Raw genomic sequence first — 27,350 nt, 5'->3', positions numbered from 1 at the left:
AAAAAAAAAAAAAAAAAAAAAATTGTCGGGCGTGGTGTCGGGTGCCTGTAATCCCAGCTACTCAGGAGGCTGAGGCAGGAGAATCACTTGAACCCGGGAGGTGGAGGTTGCAGTGAGTCGAGATGGCGCCATTGCACTCCAGCCTGGGTAACAAGAGTGAAACTCTGACTCAAAAAAAAGAAAAAGAAAAAAAAGTACCCAGAGTCCCTCCTCTCTCCTCGCTCTCACTTTCTGTTCTCCAGCCCGCCATTTCTAGATCAGTTGGTCTAACTTATTCTGCTGCGAAGTGCCCAATAGCATGGGCAAAAGAACATGGGCTCTGGGGTCAGCTTGCCTGGATAAGCACTAGAATGGTAGCTGTTATTCCTTTCATTAGAGCCATTATTTCCTTCCCTCCTCTAAATTTCAGAAAAACCATCTATTCCTTGAAAGTTGTATGTATCCTCCCTCTCTCACTTCCTTTATTGAATTTGTTTTTGAAAGTCTTTGAAAGTTCACTTCCTGCATGAAAGTTCACTACCTGCCTGAGGGAGAGGTAGTGAACTTGCCTTCTTTATTTAAATGTGCAATCTCCCATCCGCCTACCCCATCCCAGCCACAGCTGGACGCACATGTTGTGCAGTGGGAGTGCGCGTGGGTGCAAGGTTTATTTTCTGTCTTAACAAAATATTGCTGCTTTTACAATAATACAATAACAATCAAACTATTTCACAATTTAGTTAGAAAATTTAATGCACTTTTGTAGTTTTATTCATGTTTCTGACAGACATAAAATCTTTTCTCTCTGAGGAGGCAAGGGAAAGGATGTGTCTCATTCTCCTTTTCCTTATTCCTATGATCCTTTTATTCTTCTCTGTCCTTTCCTGCTTCCACTCTCCTTTTGCTCACCCTAAAAATTTGGTTTGTCCTTTTTATTACCCAAGAGGGAGAACAAAAGTAGAGGTGGGAAATCTCTTCACAATACTGGCATTTTATAAGAACCACATATTGAAAGGCTATGACTTAAGAGGCACTACCAAGGACCCAAAAGAATTTCACTAATTCTTTTATTAATTCATTCATTCATGCAACAAATGTCCTATTATGTGCCTGGCACTGTAGTAGGCACTCTCCCTTCCTCACCCTAAATAACTAAGTTGTGGATCTAAGCTTTCTGTTTAGTTCTCCTGCAATAGAAACTTAAAATAACGACTTGCATTTGATATACTCTTTTCTTCCACTTTGCAAAACATAAACGACTTCATGTATTTAATTAATTAATTTATTTATTTATTTTGAGATGTAGTCTCACTCTTGTTGCCCAGGCTGGAGTGCAATGGCCCAATCTCGGCTCATTGCAACCTCTGTCTCCCAGGTTCAAGCGATTTTCCTGCTTCAGCCTCCCGAGTAGCTGGAATTACAGGCGCCCGCCAGCATGCCCGGCTAATTTTTTGTATTTTTAGTAGAGAAGAGGTTTCACCATATTGGCCAGACTGGTCTCAAACTTGCCAGCCTCAGTCTCCCAAAGTGCTGGGATTACAGGCGTGAGCCACCGCGCCCAGCCTGACTTCATGTATTTAAAATAGTTTCTTCTCTTCTCCCCCGAAGTGTAGAAAAAAGAGCTAAGGTTTAGAATCCAGGCAACTCAGGTGGGTTCAAATACTGACTATCTATGTGAATTTAGACAACTTAATCTACTTTTGAGTTTTCATTAGTTAACTGAGGGTATTACAACTACAGCATAGAGACGTCGAAATTCAATGAGAAAAAGAATGAAGTGCCTTGAACAAGGAAAGTTCCTTTCCTTATGTTGTTGTCTTCGTTTATACACCCTTTGGGGATAGATTATAAACTCATTCATCTGAAGTGCAGTAGTATTAATAACCAACATAAAAACTAAATACATAGTGCTAACAGAGCAAGCAAATGTGTAACCTGAACACATTTCAGTAAATCTGTTGATTTTCCAGGTATTTCATATGCAGGGCAAGTCATTTGCTGTTGCATGAGCTGGGGAAATTTTGCACTGAAAATTCATCAACAGTTCTCTCATGGGGGAATTTCTTCTTCTCTTGCCCAAACAACAAGTTATGGTAACATAGTTACATATTCATATTTGTGAGATGGAACTGTGGAAAAAGCGGGTCTTTGCAACGTGGCAGAATTGGGTTTTCGGTGAAACCATGAGCAAGTTACGTGACTCCCTGAGCTTCGGTGTTCTGAGCTATAAAACTGGCATATTGCTTACGCACGCGTTGGCATATGAATTGAGTTTAACACGTATTCTAACACCTGGCACATAACTGACAATCAGCATTATTTCCTCCTCTCCCAGGTCCACCTGGCCAGTTACAGGGAAATGATCCCTATAAACAACACCTGCTGAGTGCGCCCCGCACTATGCTAGGCCCCGTTCCCGGCTCACCTCATTTAGTTCTCGCACTTAATTAATCTCATGAAGAACATTGTAGAAGCAGTTTGAGACGTGAAGCTAATGAAGCTTAAGCTTCGGGCCCCCTCACGCGCACAGATGCTTGCTAATCCCAGAATCTCATTTTATACTTCCCTTGAAGATTCGCCACCCCCACTCACAGTTGTTTCAGTTTCAAGACCCACAACACGTGGATTCACCCCTGGATAGGAATTATTATTATTATTATTATTATTATTAATTTCCCTCCTTTTGCAGACGGGTAGAGTAGGTTACCTCAGATCACACCCTCCTAAGTGGAGGAGTAAGATCTGAACTGAGGCAGCCCGACCCGGAGCCCCAACTCTTAACCGCGGGCGGCGATGACAAGAGTCTCGCGGAAGAGAGGCAAAGTCCCCAACGCGGGGGCGGATAATCATAGCGCAGAAGTCCCCAGGGCGGCTACCGCGGGCCGGCTGGGGTCGGAGGGGGATCGCTCCGCCGAGGCTCCCGCCCCTTCCTCCCCTTCCCCTTTTCTGCGCAGCCGAGTCGGAGCCGCGCCTCACGCCCAGCGGCCGCCCGGACCCGCCCGCCGCCCTAGGAGCTGCCCCAGTGGGCCACGGGCTCCGGACTCCAGAACTTTCCAAGCGGGGGAAACTTGGCGGCGGGTCGGTAGGAAGGGCAGGTGAGGCAGGGGCGAGCGAGAGAACGGGCTGGCAGCGGGGCGGGGAGCCGGGGGCGCGGCGTTCAGGTGGGCGCGCGGGGCGGGGGCTCCAACCGCGGCCGCAGGTGCCCACGTGCGGCGCGGAGCCCGCGGGCCAGGCGAGGCAGCCTGGCCGAGGCTCCTGCCTGCGTCCTGCCGGGGATGGCGGTCGGTGCCTGGGACACCGGCGGCCACCTTTGTGCGGCTTGGGGCGCGCTTCCCTTTTCTCCGTCGTCTGCAGCTCTTCGCTTCTGAGCTGGGCGGAGGGCGGGCCGGGTGACGTGGGAGCTGAACAGCCGCCACCTAGCGCCCGCCCCGCCGTCCCCTGTCCCTGCGCGGAGGCAGGTCGCCGCCTCCCGGGTCCTCTGCTCGCCGAGGCTGGGGGCGGGGCTGTCTGCGCAGACGGCGGGGTGGTCATTGCTGAACCACCCCAACGGGAGAATCTCAAGTGCCAGCTTAGCCCGTCCCCCAGAGACTGAGTTAATGGGAAGAAAGTGACCGAGTTGCGGCGGGGACCCAGACTCCGGGAGAAAAGAGACCTGGGCCGTGGCGTCTCCCCGGAGTGCCGGCGGCGCGCGGGATAATTTCGAGGGCAGGACTCCCCTGATGGGGGCGGGCAGGACACGCCCCGCCGCGGTGGGCGTGGGGACTTTGGCGGGTGCACAGCCGTGTTGGGTTTGTAGGGCCCCTGCTGTGTCGAGGACAGCGATACCCCTGGGGCTTCCCGAGTGTTCATGGGTCTGGGAGCGCGTGACCTGTTCATTTTATTGAAAAAGCCAAGTGAAGTGACAACTATGGCAGTTATTCAAGGGTGTTGGCATTGAGCATCTGTGTGGCCACTGAAAGAAGAACATAACTCCGATGTGTTCAGGGAATAAATAATGATATGACAGGGTTTATGTTTTGTGCGTCGCTGCCTAACCTGCGGCGCCTCCCAGAAGCACCAGGAGAGCTTTTCAGAACACACCTATTGGGCCCACCCCAGAGGTCCTGAATCACGTGAGGGGGTAAAGCTCTAGCGTGAGCCTTTTGGTAAAAGCTGCCCTGGGGATATGGCTGGGGACGCCTAGTTAGGCATCAGGAAGGAGAAGAACTGGGTTCCACTCATGTGACCTTAAACACATTTTCAGCCCAGTTTTATCATCTGTAAAGTGGCCCCAGAGAACTTGTAATAGAGGTGAAATAGGGTGTGTGGAAAAGGGAGAAATTGAAATAATACAAAGTTCCGGTGCAGGTTGCAACAAATAAATTCATTCTTTGGTTCTGCCAGTGATCTTTGGGCTGAGTGAGAGGAGTGTGGCAGGATACCCTTGCCACGGGAAGGAAAGGAGGGCTGGTTTTCAGGTGATCAACTCTGTGACAACGTTGGTGTAAACTGTAACTCAGAAAATTGTTAGGATGAAAAGTGAGCCAGCTCCAGCCTGTGGAGGATGGTTTGAAAAATACACCATTTCTGTTTCCTCTTCTCAAGAACCAACGGCTTTAGATTATTTTCCGTAAGCAAATTAAGAGCCAGTAATCACCAATGTGTCCTGCCCTGTGGTAACCCCGGTCTGTCTGAAGGCTGCATGTTTTTCTGCTAAATGTGAATTTCTGTTCCATCATTCAACAGACATGTGTTGGGGATCTTCATGTACCCGGCATTTGTGGAATATAAAGATGAATAAATGCTGTTTTTTGCTCTAGCCCTCTCTGTTAAGTTGGGGAGACTAATGTGAAAACAGGCTGCAATATAACCTGGCTACGATGATAACTAAGGTAGAAAATGAACAAAGTGCTGCGTGGCCCAGAGAGAGGAGCAGCTCCCTAGGTTTGGGGGGAAAAGCATCCAAGGGAGGCAAAAATAGGGATGGGGAAACAGTGCTCTTCTGTACTAGCCACACACATAATTTAGGATTCACTGTGTAGTCAAATCTGTGGGTTTTTTTTTTTTCAGTCTGATAACATTCTAGTGTAATTATGTGCTGATAATCTAAAATGGAAATGACTTTGTTTCATGATGTCTTTTTTTTTTTTTTTGAGACAGAGTCTCACTCTGTCACCCAGGCTGGAGTGCAGTGGTGGGATCTCGGCGCACTGCAACCTCTGCCTCCCGGGTTCAAGTGATTCTCCTGCCTCAGCCTCCCAAGTAGCTGGGACTACAGGCGCGTGCCACCACGCCAGGCTAAGTTTTTGTATTTTTGGTAGACACGGGGTTTCACCATGTTAGCCAGGATGGTCTCCATCTCATGACCTCGTGATCTGCCCGCCTTCGTCTCCCATAGTTCTGGGATTACAGGCGTGAGCCACCGCGCCCGGCCCCGATGTCTCTTTTTTAAGTTTGCTAAGCATTCTGTCATTTCATCTTCATAAAAGTCTCAGCTATGTCTAAAGTTAACCTAATAAAGGGGTGGTTAAAAAACAAACAAAAAGCTCAAAATGTGTCCTACATTCATAGTAAATATAATTGATACATTGTTTTAATTGCATGCACTTTGAAGTTGTAGGGGTTTGTTCTCATTATGTTAATTACAGAAGGTTGGAATGACAACAGAAGAGAGGTGCACAAAAGGAAAATCATAAGAGGAATTAAAAAAAGGAATAACTAGAAGAGGAAGATTGGGAGGAGGAAGGAGCTTGATAAAATTGATGGTGGGAGGTGGGGAGTAGAAAAGGAGTAAGTGAATCAAATCTGGCTGCCAACTTCTTCCTCAGGGACTTATTTTTTCATATACATTTTAATAAAACTGTATAGATTTGTAGTTTTAAAGTTACTTCAAAATATAGAGGGAGGCAGTATAGTGTGGAGGTTAAACATGGGCTAAACAAGTTTGAATAACTTACTGGCTGGTGACTTTGAACAGGGTCCTCAATTAGCTGTGTCTGCTCATTGTACAATGGGGATATAATAATATAATCTACAGGAGACTTGTGAGGATTAACAGCTACGATGTTTCAGAGGCACCTGGCTGTGAAAAGGCCACATTCAGGAGTGGCTGCTGTCTTGTTCTTATCTCACTTTATTTGATCCTGGTGGAACTTGGTAGGCTGCACAGAAAGACTGTCCTTTTCCAGTTGTAGAAAGAAATTGGAATTGGAAGAGACTGACTTGTTAACGTCATATAGCTGATGGGTAACTGAACTGAAATGAGAGGCTGCCTTTTGGAATTTAGTCCTGTATGTTTCTTCTGCTCCATGCTATCTTTGGCTCTCTTCTGGCTGTTGTGACTCTCCCTGGAGTTAAAAGGAGCAAAGGCTGTAATCATGCATGTCTATTACAACTCTTCTACTTACACTGTCACCCAGTACCTTTCCACTTCCAATTGTAAATTTCTTTGAAAATTACATTTTTCTTTCTGAGGCTTATGGGTGGAGGTCTCCTTTTGGGGGCAGGGGAGAGAAATGGTGGAAAAGCTGTAAGGAAGTCATATATGGAAGAGCTTTAGAAGGGGGAACCCCCTAACTTCCAATAACATACTATTACTAGAGAAATAGCTTTATTGTTTTGTTTATTTGTTTGTTTTGAGATGGAGTCTTGCTCTGTCGCCCAGGCTGGAGTGCAGTGGCGCAATCTCGGCTCACTGCAAGCTCCGCCTCCCGGGTTCACGCCATTCTCCTGCCTCAGCCTCTCCGAGTAGCTGGGACTACAGGCGCCCGCCACCACGCCCGGCTAATTTTTTTGTGTTTTTAGTAGAGACAGGGTTTCACCGTGGTCTCGATCTCCTGACCTCGTGATCTGCCTGCCTCGGCCTCCCAAAGTGCTGGGATTACAAGCGTGAGCCACCGCGCCCGGCCAGCTTTATTGTTTAGCAACTTAACTGCTTTTTTCTGCAGCTGGTAGTTCTGGTGTCAGAAATAATATTTTCTTGCGTATCCTTTCACATAGGTCTGATCTCTGAAGAGGTCGGGGAGGGGACCATGGATCTAGATGGAGATGAGGGATGTGGGTCAAATTTTAATTAGAATGGTAATGGGTAATTTGGAATGGAAAAGTGTGAATAAGAATCTCTTCGTTGAAAAATAAGGACACAGGAAAGTGTAAAGAATGCTTTTGAGAATACTTCCCAGTGTCGGTTCATTTTTTTCTTAGGAAGAGGCAGATTTAATTTTCATAGATCACCTTTCTAGTTTTAGATGCACATGGCCCCTACTTTCATGTCTTTCAATTCAGCATTTTTAACTTTCTCAATCAAGTGATCAAAAAATGTATAACATACCAGCCCTGTGTCTAGGATAATATTGGGTGCTATAGGTAATACATGAAGGTAGAAAGTCAACATTTAACCTAGGGAGCAATGAAGAAACCAACTAGATGAAATAAATATAAATGCTAAATGCTGTGACACAGGCTGGCCCAGTGGCTCATGCCTGTAATCTCAGCACTTTGGGAGGCCAAGGTGGATGGATTGCTTGAGCCCAAGAGTTTGAGACCAGCCTTGGCAACATGGTGAAACCCCACCTCTATTAAAAAATACAAAAATTAGCTGGGCATGGTGGAATACGCCTGTAGTCCCAGCTACTTGAGAGGCTGAAGTGGGGGTATTGCTTGAGCCTGGGAGGTCAAGGCTGCAGTGAGCTGTGATCACACCACTACACTTCAGCCTGGGCAACAGAATAAGACCCTATTTCAAAAAAAAAAAAAAAAATGGTGTGGCACAATTTCCTGAAAGGAAGGGATCAGAGTGTTCTCATAAAATTTGAGAAAGCTTCGTGGAGGAGTAAAGAGGACTTGCTCTTGCTAGAGGGGGGGAAATGACCTTTCAGACCCTTGGCCACCTGGGGACAGTGAAGTGGCATTAGGGATAGAGAAACAGTAAAGGTACTAATAACCTTGAGGTTATCTCCCAACATGGACCTCAAGGCTGATCTCTCAAAAAGGCCCCAGGTACCCCAAAAGACCAAAGCAGGTTTACTTGCAGAGCAGCCTCAGGGTTGGAAAATATTATTAATGGTAAGACAAAGCTTAATGAAGCCAATGACAAGACTCCCTTAAATTCACAATAGGTGATAGATTTAGTGAGTGGCTACAATGGGTGGTAGCTATTTGCTGAATAGTTTTGCTGAATACATTTCCTAAATATATTAAAAATATCTGGGGAAGTTACAATTAGGGTTAGGGCTGTGAGTAGTATTTATCAAAATATACGTGATTCTTCCCTATTATTGAGAAGGGAGGTTATAGAGCAGGAGGTCACAGGGTCCCCAGGAAAGGGAATTGAGAGGAGTTATCTGGAGAGGACTTTGAGGCTTTGTTAACAGACACAAAGGCCCTTGGAATCCTGCCCAGTTGGTGGAAGAACCTTAGCAAGACCTGTAGGTCTGAGTCACATTGTAGGCCCAGAGGCCTAGGAGGAAAGAATGGCTTAAAGGGCCAGGCCTAGGGCCCTGATGCCCTGCACCACCCTAGGAAGCTACTCCTCACATTCCACTGCTTCAGTTCCAGTCTTGGTTCAAAGGGCCCCAGGTAGAGCTCTGGCTGTGGCTTTGGGGAGTGCAAGGTGCCATAAGCCTTAGCAGCTTCCATGTGGTGTTAAGCCTGTGGGTGCATGGAACACAGGAATGCAGGAGGCTTGGCAGCTTCCACCTATATTTCCAATGACATATCAGAAAGCCTGAGTGTACAGGCAGAAGCCTGCTGTAGGGGTGGAGCCCCTGAAGAGAAACTCTAATAGGGCAGTGTGGAGGGGAAATGTGGGACTGGAGCCACCACATAGAGTACCCCCAGGGCACTGCATAGTGGAGTTGTGGGAAGGGGGCCACCACCCTCCAGACCCCAGAATGGTAGATCCACCACCAGCTTGCACTCTTGCCTAGAAAAGATGCGGACACTCAACTCCAGCCTGTGAGAGCAGCTGCAGGGTCTGTACCTTGCAAAGCCACAGGGGCAGAGCTTCCCAAGGCCTTGGGGGTCCACTCCTTGCACCCATATGTCCTGGATACAGGACATGGAATCAAAAAAGATTATTTCAGAGCTTTAAGATTTAATGACTGCCCTGCTGGGTTTCAGACTTGCATGAAAATTACCCCTTTCTTTTGGCCAATATATCCCTTTAGAAATGGGAATGTTTACCCAGTGTCTCTACCACCATTGTATTTTGGAAGTAAATAATTTGTTTTGCTTTTATAGGCCCAAAGATGGAAGGTCATGAGTCTCAGATGAGACTTAGGACTTCGGACTTGATGTTGGAATGAGTTAAGAATTTAATGGACTGTTGAGAAGAGATGATTGCACTTTGTAATGTGAGAAGGACATGAGATTTGGGGGGCCAGGGGCAGAATGATGTGGTTTGAAAATTCATCCCTCCAAATCTCATGTTGAAATGTAATCCTCAGTGTTGGATGTGGGGCCTGGTGAGAGATGATTGGATCATGGGGACGGATCCCTCAGGAATGCTTAGTGCCATCTTCCTGGTGATGAGTGAGCTCACGCGAGATCTGGTTGTTTAAAAAGTGTGTGGTGCTGTGGCACCTCCCTCACCTTGCTCTTACTCTCATCATGTGACATGCTGGGTCCCTGTCACCTTCTGCCATGAGTAAGAGCTGCTTGAGCCCTCACCAGAAGCTGAGCATATGTCAGCACCATGCTTCTTGTGCAGCCTACAGAAACATAAGCCAATTAAACCTCTTCTCTTTGTAAATTAACCAGTCTCAGTTGTTCCTGTATAGTGATACAAAGATGGCCTAGCATAAGTGATATTTTGGAAATGACACCAATTTTAGCTTTAGTATAGGTGTATAAATTTGGAGTCAATCTTATTAGAGACGGTCAAGTATTCATTGGCTCAGCCTAATCTTGGTTTGAGATCTGGCTAAAGCTAAAAACGCAGTAGTAATAATAAGTTCCTTCAGACATTAATTTGCATGAGTCCATGAACCTGAGGGCTTTGGGCTGAAGGAAGAGAGAGGAAGCATGTAGAGGTAAAAACAAAAAAAAAAATGGAGAGGAGTGGTGGTGTGGAAGGCATGGGGTGGTACTTGCCACTTTCTCCAACAACCTTTTCTCTTGGGGCACAGCTGCTTAGACTGGGCTTTTGGGGAGAGGAGCTAGAGACATGAGCTGATGAAGCTAATGCGTGTGGCATTTTCAGAGAAAGATCTAAGGAAATGTAGCATCTTTGATCAGCTTGTGGGTTTGGAATCTTTCGAGTACATTGGGAAATGGCACCGGCACAGGAAAGGGTATGATTCTCTGGAGCACTGTATGCAGTATGCAGCATGCCACAGTGGCACGGGTGCTGGCACATGCTTCCTCCTGCCACTGATGGGCCAGCCCTTGGCCAAGTGTACATGTAGGGTGCCTCTGGTCAGAAGAAAGGTGATTTTTAATATATTATTCAATACAGAGCAACATATTTATAAATAACTTGTTTAGGAGAAGTAAAAGCATTACATTTCTATCAAGCAAGGATAAATAGAATACTGCTGGTTATTACCGATTTTCAATGTGTAAAGTACCATGTGCCTTGTCTTTATATAGGTCTTCTCATTGTTTAGTAAAAGTGAATGTGTCTTTGGAAGGAGCTTTAGCAGTTTTTTATAAAACTATACATACTCTTACCATATAATCCAGTGATTGCACTACTTGGTATTTACCCAAAGGGGTTGAAAACTGAAGTCCACACAAAGACCAGTATGAGGATGTTAATAGCAGCTTTATTCATAATTTCCAAAACTTGAAAGCAACCAATATATCCTTCAGTAGGTGAATGGATTAATAAACTGTGGTTCATCCAGCCAGTGGGACGTTATTTAGCACTAAAAAGAAATGAGAGTCAGGCATAGTGGCTCAGCACTTTGGGAGGCTGAGGCAGGAGGATTGCTTGAGCTGGGAGTTTGAGAGCAGCCTGGGGAACACCTGGGCAACATAAATAAAATTTTTAAAAATTAGCTTAGCATGGTGGCACACACCTGTAATCCCACCTACTTGAGAGGCTAATGTGGGCGGATCACTTGAGCCCAAGAGGTCATGGCTACAGTGAGTAGTGATTGTGCCACTGCACTCTGGCCTGGGCAGCAGCAATACCCTGTCTAAATTTAAAAAAAAAAAAAAAAAAAAAAAAAAGAGCTATCAAGCCATGTAAAGACATGGAGGAACCTTAAATGCATATTACTAAGTGAAAGAAGCCAACCTGAAAAGGCTACCTACTGTATGACATTCTAGAAACGGCAGAACTATGGAGGCAATAAAAAGATCAGTGGCTGTCAAGGGTTAGGGGTGGAAGAGGGTTAAATAGATGGAGCACAGAGGAGTTTTGTTTAGAGCAGTGACACTACTCTGTATGGCACTATATTGGTAGATATATGCTGTTATAAATTTGTCCAAACACATAGAATGTATAACATCAAGGTGAGCTCGAATATAAACCATGGACTCTGGGTGATAATGGTGTGTCAGTGTGGATTCAACAGTTGGAACAAATTTGCCATCCTGGTGGGGATGCTGGTAATAGGGGAGGCTGTGCATGTGTGGGGGATGGAACATGTGAGACGTCTCTTTCCTTCTCAATTTTGCTGTGAACATAAAACTGCTTTAAAAAATAGGCTTTTTAAAAAAAGTGAATGTGTTAAAATATATAAAGTAGCGGTTCTCAAACTGATCCTTTGGAGCTCTAGATTTCTTCAGAGGTTGGGGTGGGTTGGAGAAAGGGATGAGGGGAAAGAAAAGTGAGTAATCTTTTACCATGTTTAACTTATCTGCGGTACTTCTGTCTTATATGTTGAGCTTCTGATGTATCATTATGAAAAGGGTGTATCTGCTTTTGAAAGTAAGAGCACCACTATTTTATGAGCTTTTGAAGGTTAAATTTTAGCCCAAATCACAGGGCTATCCTGTATGTGGAACATGAATCTCTCTCTGTGTGTGAATGTAGTACCCAAAGAAAGCCAATGGCTGTGTATCGTTCATGGGGATGAGGTTCTTTCTTCCAGGCCTTGTTATAGTTAATAATGTAAATGTAGCTTTCACTTTCCTAAAGGCACCTATAGTTATGCTTTATGTCTCTAACAACTGTGGCTCCAGATCTGGAGATGAGCACATACATGTTTCCCTTTATTAAGCCCCAAAACTTTGCTAAGGATGAAAGTGAAGGTCAGGGTTGGGGCAGAGCAGAGATGGACCAGCACAAGGGCCATCAATGGAAGAGACTGTTGAGATGAGACTGGAGGGAGGAGAAAGAATCACAGGCTTGAGGGTAGTTGGGGGTCCTATGATAGAGGCAACCAGGGCACCAAGAAGCTAGATTTGGGGACAAAAGCAATTTAGTACAGATAAGAACCTCCATTTAAACCATAAGCCTCATCTATATAATAAAATTCATCATGTTAAAGAATGCCAGTGTGGTTTTGTATAACAAGCACAGCAAGGCATGGTGGGTTGTGGTTCTGGTGCTGCTTCTGTTCTTGGCTTTGTGACCTTTGAGTCCACTTCCTTATATGTAAAATGAAAGTGTTGAACTAAGCACTCAGTGAGCTTTCTTCTCTGTCGAACACACTGTGTTTCTGGGTAAGTGTGTTTTCATGAATATCTGTGGATATGAGTATCTGTGGATGTGCCTCTCAGTGCTCATTAGACATTTCTTTTTCAAAATAATATGGCACTACTATATGTAAAGGGTATTTTTCAATAGAAAATTCTATTTTTTTGAGCTTCAATAACACTTGGATGGAATCCTTTATTATGACAATTCATGTTGAAAAGGTACTGGGTTAATGCATTTTCCTCATGTTTTAATTTGTACATGTCCAAACACTGACCTGTGTTAAGTACAGAATAAAATGGCATTAAATTTCTATTATTTATATGTTGCATTTCCTTTACAAATTTAAAGTTTAGGAAAGAAATAATTTTGCTAGAAATAATTTTGTAAGGAAAATAGCTCTAGTACACCTTACACATGAACACACTCACACACACTCTTCTATAGTTTTTTTTTCTTTTACTTTTTCTTTAAGTTCTGGGATACATGTGTAGAACGTGCAGGTTTGTTACATAGGTATACGTGTGCCATGGTTTGCTGTACCTATTAACCCGTCATCTAGGTTTTAAGCCATGCATGCATTAGGTATTTGTCTTAACGCTCTCCCTCTCCTCGCCCCCGACCCCCAACAGGCCACAATGTGTGTTGTTGCCCTCTCTCTGTCCATGTGTTCTTCTTCTTTTTTTTTTTTTTCTGAGAGGGAGTCTCACTCTGTCGCCCAGGCTGGAGTGCAGTGGTGCGATCTCGGCTCACTGCAAGCTCCGCCTCCCGGGTTCACGCCGTTCTCCTGCCTCAGCCTCCCAAGTAGCTGGGACTACAGGCGCCCGCCACAACGCCGGGCTAATTTTTTGTATTTTTAGTAGAGACGGGGTTTCACCGTGTTAGCCAGGATGGTCCCAAACTCCATGTGTTCTTATTGTTCAGCTCCCACTTATGAGTGAGAACATGCGGTGTTTGGTTTTCTGTTCCTGTGTTAGTTTGCTGAGGATAATGGCTTCCAGCTTCATCCATGCCCCTGCAAGGGACATGATATCATTCCTTTTTATGGCTGCATAGTATTCCATGGTATATATGTACCACATTTTCTTTATCCAGTCCATCATTAATGGGCATTTGGGTTGGTTCCAGGTCTTTGCTAGTGTAAATTGTGCTGCAGTAAACATACGACACACACATTGTTTTTCTTGCATAAGTAAAAAGTAAGTTTGGAAAGGTGTATACCAAACTTAATCTTGGCTATCTCTGAAGAATGGACTGTTGTAGGGGCTGGTAAACTTTCAGTTTTTACTTTATATACTTTTGTATTGTTTGTTAAAATTAGCATATATTTTATAATTTCATGCATGTGGCTTGTTATAGAATGAGACTTTGTAATTGTAAAGCACGTTATTGGATTTATAGGTACAATTATCATTTGACATAAGTTAAGACCTAGAGTTAAATAATGTCATTTGTTAGACCATATAGAGAAATGAATATCCCTTTCCTGATGGATTTTGAAGTTGATGATGTTCTTCTTGGTGTGTACTTTGAGAGGATTCATGAGATAATTAATATAACCAAAGACTTTCCTGCAGCTTCTTAAAGAGGCTGAGCCCAGAGATGACAAATAAGTTTCATCATGTTTTATTGTAGCTGCCTAGAAGGATGTGCTGATAAGGATCTCGAGGTTGTAACTATGTTCACTGGGCAAGAATACTACGATCAGTAACTGGCCTGACATAGTTACTAGAGGATGAGGAAAATAGCTGATCACTTTCCATGTATTTGCCATCCCCGAAGCATAAACTTTTAGGTGGTAAGTTTCTTTATGACAGTAGTATTTTCCTTTTTATCCAAATCCCATAGGGACTTATTGTCTGTACTGTCTGTTATATTTAATCAAATAGTATTTTGCACAGTTATTGAATAGTTTCATGATAAGTCATGTTAAGATGACAAGCACTGAGACCTTTTGTATCCCCCATAGATGGTAGCAAGATGTTATACCTGAATGAACTACTCAAGAATTAATGACTAATGAGCCCGGGCATGGTGGCTCATGCCTGTAATCCCAGCACTTTGGGAGGCCATGGTGGCTGATCACCTGAGGTCAGGAGTTTCAGACCAGCCTGGCTAACATGGTGGGACCCTGTCTCCACTAAAAATACAAAAATTAGCTCGGCATGATGGTGCATGCCTGTAATCCCAGCTACTCAGGAGACTGAGGCAGGAGAATTGCTTGAATCCAGGAGGCAGAGGTCGCAGTGAGCCAAAATTGCACCACTGCACTCCAGCCTGGGCGACAGAGCGAGACCATCTCAAAAAAAAATGATTGATTTATTTATTTTGGCAATGCATGGTTGTAGCTAATAAGGATGACCCAATATGGTTGAGCATCAGTTAAAATAAATAATTTCATCCTTGTTTATCAAAACATTTACAAGTATTGGTGTTAACCTGAAAAAATATAGTACTGTGATTATAATTTTTTTCTGGGACCCTCTTCAGTCTTCTCAGTTCATGATACCAAGAAAGAATTAAATGGCTTAAATATTTCAACAAGGAGTAGTTCAATTTTTACATTTTTGTTCTAAGAGGGCACCAATGTTGCATATATCCTAGATGTGGAGAATTTAAACACATTGTTGATAGAATTTCTTTTCATAAGAAGTAGTTGTTGGAAAAAGAAAAATACAGAAAATCAGTCCCTCCACAACCCCCTCCCCCACGTTTTTTTTTCTTTTTTTGGTTTAGGAGTTGTGGAAAGAGAAAAGTGCTTAATCAGCATAGTGTGAAGCTGCCAGCATACTGAGTCCCCAATTATTTCAGACTGAATTTTTAAAAATCAAGCATTTGTTTGACATCCTGTTTGCAACCATATGAACAAGATATATATTCATCCATTCGTTTGTTTAACAGTGTCTATTAAATGTCAAGCACTGTTTAGGCTCTGGGAGTAGAGTACTAGACAGGAGATAGAGTCCCTGCCCCATGTTCATTATGGATGAGAAAAATTAGATCTCTACAAAATGTCTTGCCCAAAGTGGTAGAACTGGGGCTTGAACTAAGTATCCACATTTTAAATTCAGTGCTCTATACTTTGTATCACACTGCCTTACATAATTCTAAAGGACCCTTATTGAATATCAGCAAAAATGTTCTATCTGCCTTGGTTGATTGATTGATTGATTGATTCATTGATTGATAGACTGATTGCTCCTTCGTTGGTGGTAATCTTTTCCTTGCCATATGCTCTTTTCCTTGCCATATTGAATGAAGGACATATATACCATCTGTCAGGATCGCTTACATTCTTTTCTGATCTTAGGACAAATATTTATTTTTCTGAACAGCAACCTAGGATCATGTCATCAAAAATAATATCTGAGTAAAGTAATTGGAGCAGTATTTTTCACTGTGTCCCCACCCAAATTTCATCTTGAATTGTAACTGCCACAATTCCCACATGTCGTAGGAGTAACCCAGTGGGAGGTGATTAAATTATGGGGGAGGGTCTTTCCTACACTATTCTCATGATAGTGAATGAGTCTCATGAGATCTGATGGTTTTAAAAATGAGAGTTCCCCTGCACAAGCTCTCTCTTGCCTGCCGCCATTCATGTAAGACGTGACTTGCTCCTCCTTGCTTTCCACCATGATTGTGAGGCCTCTCCAGCAATGTGGAACTGTAAGTCCATTAAACCTCTTTCTTCTCAGTCTTATCTATCATAGTTATGATATGTCTTTATCAGCAGCATGAAAGCGGACTAATACAATATGTTTGAACTTGGTTGCAACATGAAATGTTTTTCTTAGTGTTGGTTTGTTAAAAACATTTGAAACATATTGGTTTAAAGGGCATCCAATAAGATACCATTTGTGAAAAAAACAGGAGTAAGTAATTGTCCTTAGTTATTATTTGATTGTATGTGTGTGCCTCATGCATGGTGGGTGTTGTTTACCAAAAGGATTCAATGCAGTAAAGTAGAATTAGTGTGAGGAAAGTACTAGGAGAAGCTATTTGGCATCTGAATATACGCCTGAATGGATCTTTTTTCATTAAGCACATACATGTTGCAGTTATTGGTTTCCCTGTGTCCTGCACTTTTGCTTATTGTGGTTTCCTGTATTGAGTGGATTCATAGTTTTCTGAAGTTTATTGTAATTTAATTGTGTGATATATAGAAAACTTAGAGAAAGTACGTAGTTGAGGTGATTTCCTAGACATTATCTGATAGTCTGTAGGTGTCTAGATTTTAAATTGTTACATATTACAAACTGTTAAAGCTGATTTAGAGTTGTTACATATCATATACTGACTTATTTTAAAGCTGATTTAAGAATTTATTTTTACATTTAATTTATAAATGTTTGTCAGCAGATTTTGCCTGAAGATATTATTTGTAATAAAAGAGTAACAGATACAGTTCCCTAAGGTTTTTGGCTTTGTTTTGTTTTTGAGACAGGGTCTTGCTTTGTCACCTAGGTTGGAGTACAGTGGCACAATTGTAGTTTACTACAGCCTGAAACTCACAGACTTAAGTGATCCTGCCACCTCAGCCTCTTGAGTAGCTGAGACAACAGGCATGTGCCACCACACCTGATTTACTTAAAAAAACATTTTTTTTTTGTAGAAACAGGGTCTTACTCTGTTTCCCAGGTTGGTCTCAAACTCCTGGCCTCAAGTGATCCTCCTGCCTTGGCCTCCCAAAGTGCTGGGATTATAGACATGAGCCACTGCACCTGACACAGAGATGTGTATAAATATCATGTGCTTATTCTTTGCAAAGCAGGAATAAGATATTTATTCCCTAGAATAAGCCTGTAATGTAATAATAGAGACATAAACATAGAGAAGAGACAGCCTTAAAAGAGTGTAGAAGAATCTTTCTCTCCTCAGACAGAAGAAAAGAGAATAACATATGAGAGATAAAAATGCCCTGAGAAGGGATCCGGGCAGGAAAGCCGAGCAAGCCCTGGTTGCTGGTATCAAACACCTTCTGGTGGCATTGTGTTATGGACATATTTAACTTAGTTGAGTTCAACAGTCAATTTCAAGAGGAAATAAAAGAACAATTAGCACAGGAGGTTGCCCCTAGCATGTCACACAGTGGGTGTATTGTCCTGGAATGAGTACGTTCTGGGCAATGTGAATCTCTTGTTCCCTTAGGTGGTCTCGGTTTCCCTCAAAACTCACCAGACACATAAATATTTTGAGTTAAACTCAGCTGGCACCCTTACTTGCTTTCATGAAAAATACCTACTCTCCTACTTCATTCAAAAAATCCGAGGCTCTAAATTGTGAATGGCTTCTCTCCCATTCACCCTTTCCCCCTTCTGCCATTTTTCACATCTGCACCTTTCCTCCCCTCCACTTTTCCAGCTTCAAAGTATCTTAGTCCAGACCTGTCTTGTGCCCTGTTGGACCCGGCTTACTCAATTTATCCTCTCCCTCATGATCAGAAGCTACGCAACATGAAGGATAAAAACCTTGGCTTTGGAGCCACCTTCTAAGTATGTCACACAGTTATCAAACCTCCATGTGTCTCAGTTTTTTATTTGAAAAATGGGACTAGTAATAGAGTGACATAATTAGGCTTTGTATCCCCACCCAAATCTCATCTTGAAATTGTAATCCCCATAATCCCTACGTGTCTAGGGAGAGACCTGGTGGGAGGCAATTAGATCATGGGGCCAGTTTTCCCCATGCTGTTCTCATGATATGAGTTCTCACAAGATCTGACGGTTTTATAAGAGGCTCTTTCCTCTTCATTCCTCACTCTTCTCCTGCTGCCATGTGAGAAGGTCCAAGCTTGCTTCCTCTTTGCTTTCCACCATGATTGTAAGTTTCCTGATGCCTCCCTAGCCGTGCAGAACTGTGAGTCAATTAAATCTCTTTCCTTTATAAGTTACCCATCTCAGGTATTTCTTTATAGCAATGTGAAAACTGACTAATACAGTTAATTGATACCAAGGTAGTGGGGTACTGCTATAAAGATACTTAAACATGAGGAAGCAACTTTGGAACTGGGTAACAGGCAGAGGTTGGAACAGATTGGAGGGCCCAGAAGAAGACAGGAAGATGTGGGAAAGTTTGGAACTTTCTAGAGACATGTAGAATGGTTTTGACCAAAATGCAGATAATGATGTGGACAATGAAGTATAGGCTGAGATGGTCTCAGATGAAGATAAGGAAAGTCTTGGGAACTGGAGCAAAGGTCACATTTGCTATGCTTTAGCAAAGAGACTGGTGGAATTTTGCCCCTGCCCTAGAGATCTGTGGAACTTTGAACTTGAGAGAGATTATTTAGGGTATCTGGCAAAAGAAATTTCTAAGCAGCAAAGCATTCAAGAGGTGACCTGGTTGATTTTGAAAGCATTCAATCTTATGCATTCACAAAGAGATGGTTTGAAATTGGAATTTGGATTTAAAAGGGAAGCCGAGCATAAAAGTTTGGAAAATTTGCATCCCGACCTTGTAGTAGAAAAGAAAAACCTATTTTCTTAAGGAGGAATTCAAGCCGGCTGCAGAAATTTGCATGAGTAATGAGGAGCCACATATTAATAGCCAAGATGATGGGGAAAACGTTTCAGGGCATGTTAGAGACCTTCTTAGCAGCCCTTCCCATAACAGACCTGGAGGCCTACGAGGAAAAAATTGTTTCATGGGCCTGGCTTACAGCCCTGATGCTGCTCTTGTGTAGCCTCAGGACTTGGCACCCCATGTCCCAGCCATAGCTAAAAGGGGCCAACATACAGCTCAAGCCATTGCTTCAGAGACTGCAAGCCATAAGCCTTGGAGGCTTCCATATAGTGTTGGGTCTGAGGATGCACAGAAGTCAAGAATCAAGGTTTGGGAACCTCTGCCTAGATTTCAAAGGATGTATGGAAATGCCTGAATGTCCAGGCAGAAGTCTGCTGCAGGGGTGGAGCTCTCATGGAGAACCTCTGCTAGTATAGTCCAGGAGGAAAATATGGGGTTGGAGCCCCCACACAGAGTCCCCACTGGGGCACTGCCTAGTGGAGCTGTGAGAAGAGGGCCACTGTCCTCCAGATCCCAGAATGCTAGATCCACTGACAGCTTGCACTGTGCATCTGGAAAAGCCACCAACACTCAATGCCAGCCCATGAAAGCAGCCAAGAGGGAGGCTGTACCCTGCAAAGCCACAGGGGCAGAGCTGCTCAAGACCGTGGGAGCCCACTTCTTGCATCAGCATACCCTGATGTAAGACATGGAATCAAAGGAGATTATGTTGGGGCTTTAAGATTTAATGACTGTCCCCTTGGATTTTGGACTTGCATGGAGCATGTAGCCCTTTTGTTTTGACCAATTTCTCCCATTTGGAATGGGAGCATTTATCTATTGCTTGTACCCTCATTGTATCTGGGACGTAGCTAACTTGTTTTTGATTTTACAGGCTCTTAGGAGGAAGGGAGTTGCCTTGTCTCAGATGAGACTTTGGACTTGGACTTCTGAGTTAATGCTGAAATGAGTTAAGACTTTGGGGAACTGTTGGGAACGGATGATTGGTTTCGAAATGTGAGAACATGAGATTTGGGGGTGTCAGGGGCAGAATGATATGGTTAGACTTTGTGTTCCCACCCAAATCTCATCTTGAATTGTAATCTCCATAATCCTCACAATCCCCATGTGTTGAGGGAGAGACCTGGTGTGGGGTGATTGGATCATGGGGGGCGGTTTTCCCCATGCTGCTCTTGTGGTAGTGAGTGAGTTCCCATGATATCTGATGGTTTTATAAGGCAATTTTCTCTGCTCTTGCTCTCATTTTCTCATGCCACATAAGCCATGCCTCTTCCCATTCTGCCATGATTGTAAGTTTCCTGAGGCCTCCCAGCCATGTGGAACTGTGAGTCAATTAAACATCTTTTCTTTAAAAATTACCCCATCTTGGGCAGATTTTTATAGCAATGTGAGAATGGACTAATATAGAGCTTACCTTATAATGTTGAGAGGATGCCATGAGTTAAGGTAGGTAAAGAGTTGGAATAGTGGTCTGTTCCAAGATGGCCAAATAGGAATAGTTCCGGTCTGCACCTCCCAGCATGATCGATGCAGAAGACAGGTGATTTCTGCATTTCCAACCAAGATACCTGGTTCATCTCATTGGGACTGGTCGGACAGTGGGTGCAGCCCATGGAGGGCGAGCTGAAGCAGGGCGGGGTGTCACCTCACCCAGGAAGTGCAAGGGGTTGGGGGATTTGCCTTTCCTAGCCAAGGGAAGCTGTGACAGACTGTACCTGGAAAATCAGGACATTGCCACCCAAATACTGCGCTTTTCCAATGGTCTTAGCAAACAGCACACCAGGAGATTATATCCTACTCCTGGCTCAGTGGGTCCCACACCCATGGAGCCTTGCTCACTGCTAGCGCAGCAGTCTGAGATCGAACTGTGAGGTGGCAGCCTGGCTGGGGGAGGGGTGTCCGCCATTGCTGAGGCTTGAGGAGGTAAACAAAGCAGCCAGGAAGTTCAAACTGGGTGGAGCCCACCCGCAGCTCAATGAGGCCTGCCTGCCTCTGTAGACTCCACCTTTGGGGGCAGGGCATAGCTGAACAAAAGGCAGCAGAAACATCTGCGGACTTAAACGTCCCTGTCTGACAGCTCTGAAGAGAGCAGTGGTTCTCCCAGCACAGTGTTTGAGCTCTGAGAACAGACAGACTGCCTCCTCAAGTGGGTCCCTGACCCCCGTGTAGCCTAACTGGGAGACACCTCCCAGTAGGGGCCAACTAACACCTCATTTAGCCTGGTGCCCCGCTGAGACGAAGCTTCCGGAGGAAGGATCAGCCAGCAATATTTGCTCTTCTGCAGCCTCTGCTGGTGACACCCAGGCAAACAGGGTCTGGAGTAGACTTCCAGCAAACTCCAACAGACCTGCAGCTGAGAGACCTGATTGTTAGAAGGAAAACTAACAAACAGAAAGGAATAGCATCAACATCAACAAAAAGGACATCCATACCAAAACCCCATCTGTAGGTCACCATCATCAAAGGCCAAAGGTAGATAAAACCACAAAGATGGGGAGAAACTAGAGCAGAAAAGCTGAAAATTCTAAAAACCAGAGCACCTTTTCTCCTCCAAAGGATCACAGCTCCTTGCCAGCAACAGAACAAAGCTGGACGGAGAATGACTTTGACGAGTTGACAGAAGTAGGCTTCAGAAGATCGGTAATAACAAACTTCTCCGAGCTAAAGGAGGACGTTCAAACCCATTGCAAGGAAGCCAGAAACCTTGAAAAAAGATTAGATGAATGGCTCACTAGAACAAACAGTGTAGAGAAGAACTTAAATGACCTGATGGAGCTGAAAACCATGGCACGAGAGCTACATGATGCATGCACAAGCTTCAGTAGCCAATTCAATCAAATGGAAGAAAGGGTATCAGTGATTGAAGATCAAATTAATGAAATGAAGTGAGAAGAGAAGTTTAGAGAAAAAAGAGTAAAAAGAAATGAACAAAGCCTCCAAGAAATATGGGACTATGTGAAAAGACCAAATCTATGTTTGACTGATGTACCTGAAAGTGATGGGGAGAATGGAACCAAGCTGGAAAACACTCTTCAGGATATTATCCAAGAGAACTTCCCCAACCTAGCAAGGCAGGCCAACATTCAAATTCAGGAAATACAGAGAACACCACAAAGATACTCCTTGAGAATAGCAACCCCAAGACACATAACTGTCAGATTCATCAAGGTTGAAATGAAGGAAAAAAATGTTAAGGACAGCCAGAGAGAAAGGTCGGGTTACCCACAAAGGGAAGCCCATCAGACAAACAGTGGATCTCTCGGCAGAAACTCTACAAGCCAGAAGAGAGTGGGGGCCAATATTCAACATTCTCAAAGAAAAGAATTTTCAACCCAGAATTTCATATCCAGCCAAACTAAGCTTCATAAGTGAAGGAGAAATAAAATCCTTTACAGACAAGCAAATGCTGAGAGATTTTTGTCACCACCAGGCCTACCTTACAAGAGTTCCTGAAGGAAGCACTAAAGATGGAAAGGAACAACCAGTACCAGCCACTGCAAAAACATGCCAAATTGTAAAGACCATCGATAATAGGAAGAAACTGCATCAATTAACAGGCAAAACAACCAGCTAACATCATAATGACAGGATCAAATTCACACATAACAATATTAACCTTAAATGTAAATGGGCTAAATTCCTCAATTAAAAGACACAGACTGGCAAATTGGATAGTCAAGACCCATCAGTGTGCTGTGTTCAAGAGACCCATCTCACATGCAGAGACACACATAGGCTCAAAATAAAGGAATGGAGGAAGATCTACCAAGCAAATAGGAAGCAAAAAAAAAAAAAAAAAAAAAAAAAAAAAGCAGGGGTTGCAATCCTAGTCTCTGATAAAACAGACTTTAAACCAACAAAGATCAAAAGAGACAAAGAAGGCCATTACATAATGGTAAAGGGATCAATTCAACAAGAAGAGCTAACTATCCTAAATATAGATATGCATCCAATACGGGAGCACCCAGATTCATAAAACAAGTCCTTAGAGACCTACAAAGAGACTTATACTCCCACACAATAATGATGGGAGACTTTAACACCCCATGGTCAATATTAGACAGATCAAGACAGAAGGTTAACAAGGATATCCAGGACTTGGACTCAGCTCTGCACCAAGCGGACCTAATAGGCATCTACAGAACCCTCCACTGCAAATCAGCAGAATATACATTCTTCTCAGCACCACCACATCACACTTATTCCAAAATTGACCACATAGTTGGAAGTAAAACACTCCTCAGCGGATGTAAAAGGACAGAAGTCACAACAAACTGTCTCTCAGACCACAGTGCAATCAAATTAGAACTCAGGATTAAGAAACTCACTCAAAACCACACAACTACATGGCAACTGAACAACCTGCTCCTGAATGACTACTGGGTGAATAACGAAATGAAGGCAGAAATAAAGATGTTCTTTGAAACCAATGAGAACAAAGACAATGTACCAGAATCTCTGGGACACATTTAAAGCAGCGTGTAGAGGGAAATTTATAGCACTAAATGCCCACAAGGCAAAGCAGGAAAGATCTAAAATTGACACCCTAACATCACAATTAAAAGAATTAGAGAAGCAAGGGCAAACAAATTCAAAAGCTAGCAGAAGGCAAGAAATAACTAAGATCAGAGCAGAACTGAAGGACATGGAGACACAAAAAACCCTTCAAAAAATCGATGAATCCAGGAGCTGGTTTTTGAAAAGATTGACAAAATTGATAGACCACTAGCAGGGTTAATAAAGAAGAAAAGAGAGAAGAATCAAATAGACTCAATAAAAAATGATAAAGGGGATATCACCACCGATCCCACAGAAATAAAAACTTTTATCAGAGAATACTATAACCACCTCTACGCAAATAAACTAGAAAATCTAGAAGAAACGGATAAATTCCTGGACACATATACCCTGCCAAGGCTAAACCAGGAAGAAGTTGAATCCCTGAATAGACCAATAACAGGCTCTGAAATTGAAGCAATAATTAACTAGCCTACCAGCCAAAAAAAGTCCAGGACCAGAAGGATTCACAGCCGAATTCTACCAGAGGTACAAAGAGGAGCTGGTACCATTCCTCCTGAAACAATTCCAATCAATAGAAAAAGAGGGAGTCCTCCCTAACTCATTTTATGAGGCCAGCATCATCCTGATACCAAAGCCTAGCAGAGACACAACAAAAAAAGAGAATTTTAGACCAATATCCCTGATGAACATCAATGTGAAAATCCTCAATGAAATACTGGCAAACCAAATCCAGCAGCACATCAAAAAGCTTATCCACTGAGATCAAATTGGTTTCATCCCTGGGATGCAAGGCTGGTTCAACATATGCAAATCAATAAATGTAATCCATCACATAAACAGAACCAAAGACAAAAACCACATGATTATCTCAACAGATGCATAAAAGGCCTTCGACAAAATTCAACAGCCCTTCATGCTAAAAACTCTCAGTAAATTAGGTATTGATGGGACATATCTCGAAATAATAAGAGCTATTTATGACAAACCCACAGCCAATATCATACTGAATGGGCAAAAACTGGGAGCATTCCCTTTGAAAACTGGCACAAGACAGGGATGCTCGCTCTCACCACTTCTATTCAACATACTGTTGGAAGTTCTGGCCAGGGCAATCAGGCAAGAGAAAGAAATAAAGCGTATTCAATTAGGAAGAGAGAAAGTCAAATTGTCCCTGTTTGCAGATGACATGATTGTATATCTAGAAAACCCCGTCATCTCAGCCCCAGATCTCCTTAAGCTGATAAGCAACTTCAGCAAAGTCTTAGGATACAAAATCAATGTGGAAAAATCACAAGCATTCCTATATACCAATAACAGACAAACAGAGAGCCAAATCATGAGTGAACTCCCATTCACAATTGCTACAAAGAGAATAAAATACCTAGGAATCCAACTTACTAGGGATGTGAAGGACCTCTTCAAGGAGAACTATAAACCACTGCTCAACAAAATAAAAGAGGACACAAACAAATGGAAGAACATTCCATGCTCATGGGTAGGAAGAATCAATATCATGAAAATGGCCATACTGCCCAAGGTAATTTATAGATTCAATGCCATCCCCATCAAGCTACCGATGACTTTCTTCACAGAATTGGAAAAAAACACTTTAAAGATCATATGGAACCAAAAAAAGAGCTTGCATTGCCAAGGCAATCCTAAGCAAAAAGAACAAAGCTGGAGCCATCGCACTACCTGACTTCAAACTATACTACAAGGCTACAGTAACCAAAACAGCATGGTACTGGTACCAAAACAGATATATAAACCAATGGAACAGAACAGAGTCCTCAGAAATAACACCACACATCTACAACCATCTGGTCTTTGACAAACCTGACAAAAACAAGAAATGGGGAAAGGATTCTCTATTTAATAAATGGTGCTGGGAAAACTGGCTAGCCATATGGAGGAAGCTGAAACTAGATCCCTTCCTTACACCTTATGCAAAAATTAATTCAAGATGGATTAAAGACTTAAATGTTAGACCTAAAACCATAAAAACCCTAGAAGAAAACCTAGGCAGTACCATTCAGGACATAGGCATGGGCAAGGACTTCATGACTAAAACACCAAAAGCAATGGCAACAAAAGCCAAAATAGACAAATGGGATCTAATTAAATGAAAGAGCTTCTGCACAGCAAAAGTAACTACCATCAGAGTGAACGGGCAACCTACAGAATGGGAGAAAATTTTTGCAATCTACCCATCTGACAAAGGGCTAACATCCAGAATCTACAAAGAACTTAAACAAATTTACAAGAAAAAAAAACCCCATCAAAAAAGTGGGCAAAGGATATGAACAGACACTTCTCAAAGAAGACATTTATGCAGCCAACAGACACATGAAAAAATGCTCATCATCACTGGTCATCAGAGAAATGCAAATCAAAACCACAATGAGACACCATCTCACGCCAGTTAGAATGGCAATCATTAAAAAGTCAGGAACAGGTGCTGGAGAGTATGTGGAGAAATAGGAATGCTTTTACGCTGTTGTTGGGAGTGTAAACCAGCCATTGTGGAGGACAGTGTGGCAATTCCTCAAGGATCTAGAACTAGAAATACCATTTGACCCAGTGATCCCATTACTGGGTATATACCCAAAGGATTATAAATCATGCTACTATAAAGACACACGTGTATGTTTATTACAGCACTATTCACAATAGCAAAGACTTGGAACCAAGTCAAATGTCCAACAATGATAGACTGGATTAAGAAAATGTGGCACATATACACCATGGAATATTATGCAGCCATAAAAAAGGATGAGTTCATGTCCTTTTTAGGGACATGGATGAAGCTGGAAACCATCATTCTGAGCAAACTATCACAAGGACAAAAAACCAAACACCACATGTTCTCACTCATAGGTGGAAATTGAACAATGAGAACACTTGGACACAGGGTGGGGAACATCATACTCTGGGGCCTGGTGTGGGATGGGGGCATGGGGGAGGGATAGCATTAGGAGAAATACCTAATGTAAATGATGAGTTAATAGGTGCAGCAAACCAACATGGCACATGTATACATATCTAACAAACCTACGTGTTGTGCACATGTACCCTAGAACTTAAAGTATATATATATATATATATATAAAAAGTTGGAATAGTATCTGCTACAAGCTCTCAATAAATACTAGCTTTTACTATTCCTATTACTACGGCTACTACTACTGTTAACTTGCTACTCTCCATTGGTCTTCACCCCTCAGCTCATATGTCTGCAAAACATTTCCTGTTCTGGAAAAGAATAAAGCCAAACTGTCTCTTGACCACAGATCCCTTTCTGACTACTATATTCTCTTTTTCCTACCTAAGGGTTTTAAAGATTATTCAAGTTTGGCTATCTTTACTTCTTCATCTCCTATTAGTTTGTTTTTTTGTTTTGTTTTGTTTTGTTTTGTTTTTGTTTCTGAGACAGAGTCTCAGTCTGTCACCTAGCTGGAGTGCAGTGGTCTGATCTCAGCTCACTGCAACTTCCACCTCCCAGGTTCAAGCAATTCTCCTGTCTCAGCCTCCCAAGTAGCTGGGATTACAGGCATGGGCCACCACACAAATTTTTTTTGTATTTTTAGTGGAGACAGGTTTTTACCATGTTGGCCAGACTGGTCTCGAACTCCTGGCCTCAAGTGATCTGCCTGCCTTGGCTTCCCAAAGTGCTGGGATTACAGATGTGAGCCACTGTGCCTGGCTACCTCCTAGTAGCTTTTATTTTTTTTTTAGACATTGTTTTCTTTATTTTTAT

The 27,350-nt window shown here is 43.0% G+C and overlaps 1 protein-coding gene across 3 annotated transcripts in view; it reads left to right on the top strand.

Annotated features, from left to right (window-relative positions):
• The first annotated feature begins 2,919 nt into the window (after positions 1 to 2,919).
• The window catches only part of PLAGL1 (PLAG1 like zinc finger 1), a 124,809-nt gene continuing 100,378 nt past the window's right edge, over positions 2,920 to 27,350 (top strand). For 2 of the 3 annotated variants that reach the window (XM_058435608.1, XM_058435609.1), the window contains exon 1: positions 3,041 to 3,074. The gene's annotated coding sequence lies outside the window, so the exon portion shown is untranslated. Of the gene's footprint in view, positions 3,075 to 27,350 lie in introns of all 3 variants that reach the window. The other variant, XM_058435610.1, reaches the window with a different exon arrangement.

This window comes from Hylobates moloch, unplaced genomic scaffold, assembly GCF_009828535.3.
Source record: "Hylobates moloch isolate HMO894 unplaced genomic scaffold, HMol_V3 SCAFFOLD_2, whole genome shotgun sequence".
Classification (NCBI taxonomy): Eukaryota; Metazoa; Chordata; class Mammalia; order Primates; family Hylobatidae; genus Hylobates; species Hylobates moloch.
Note: the sequence above shows the minus strand (reverse complement) of the source record. Positions and strands in the feature narration are given on the sequence as shown.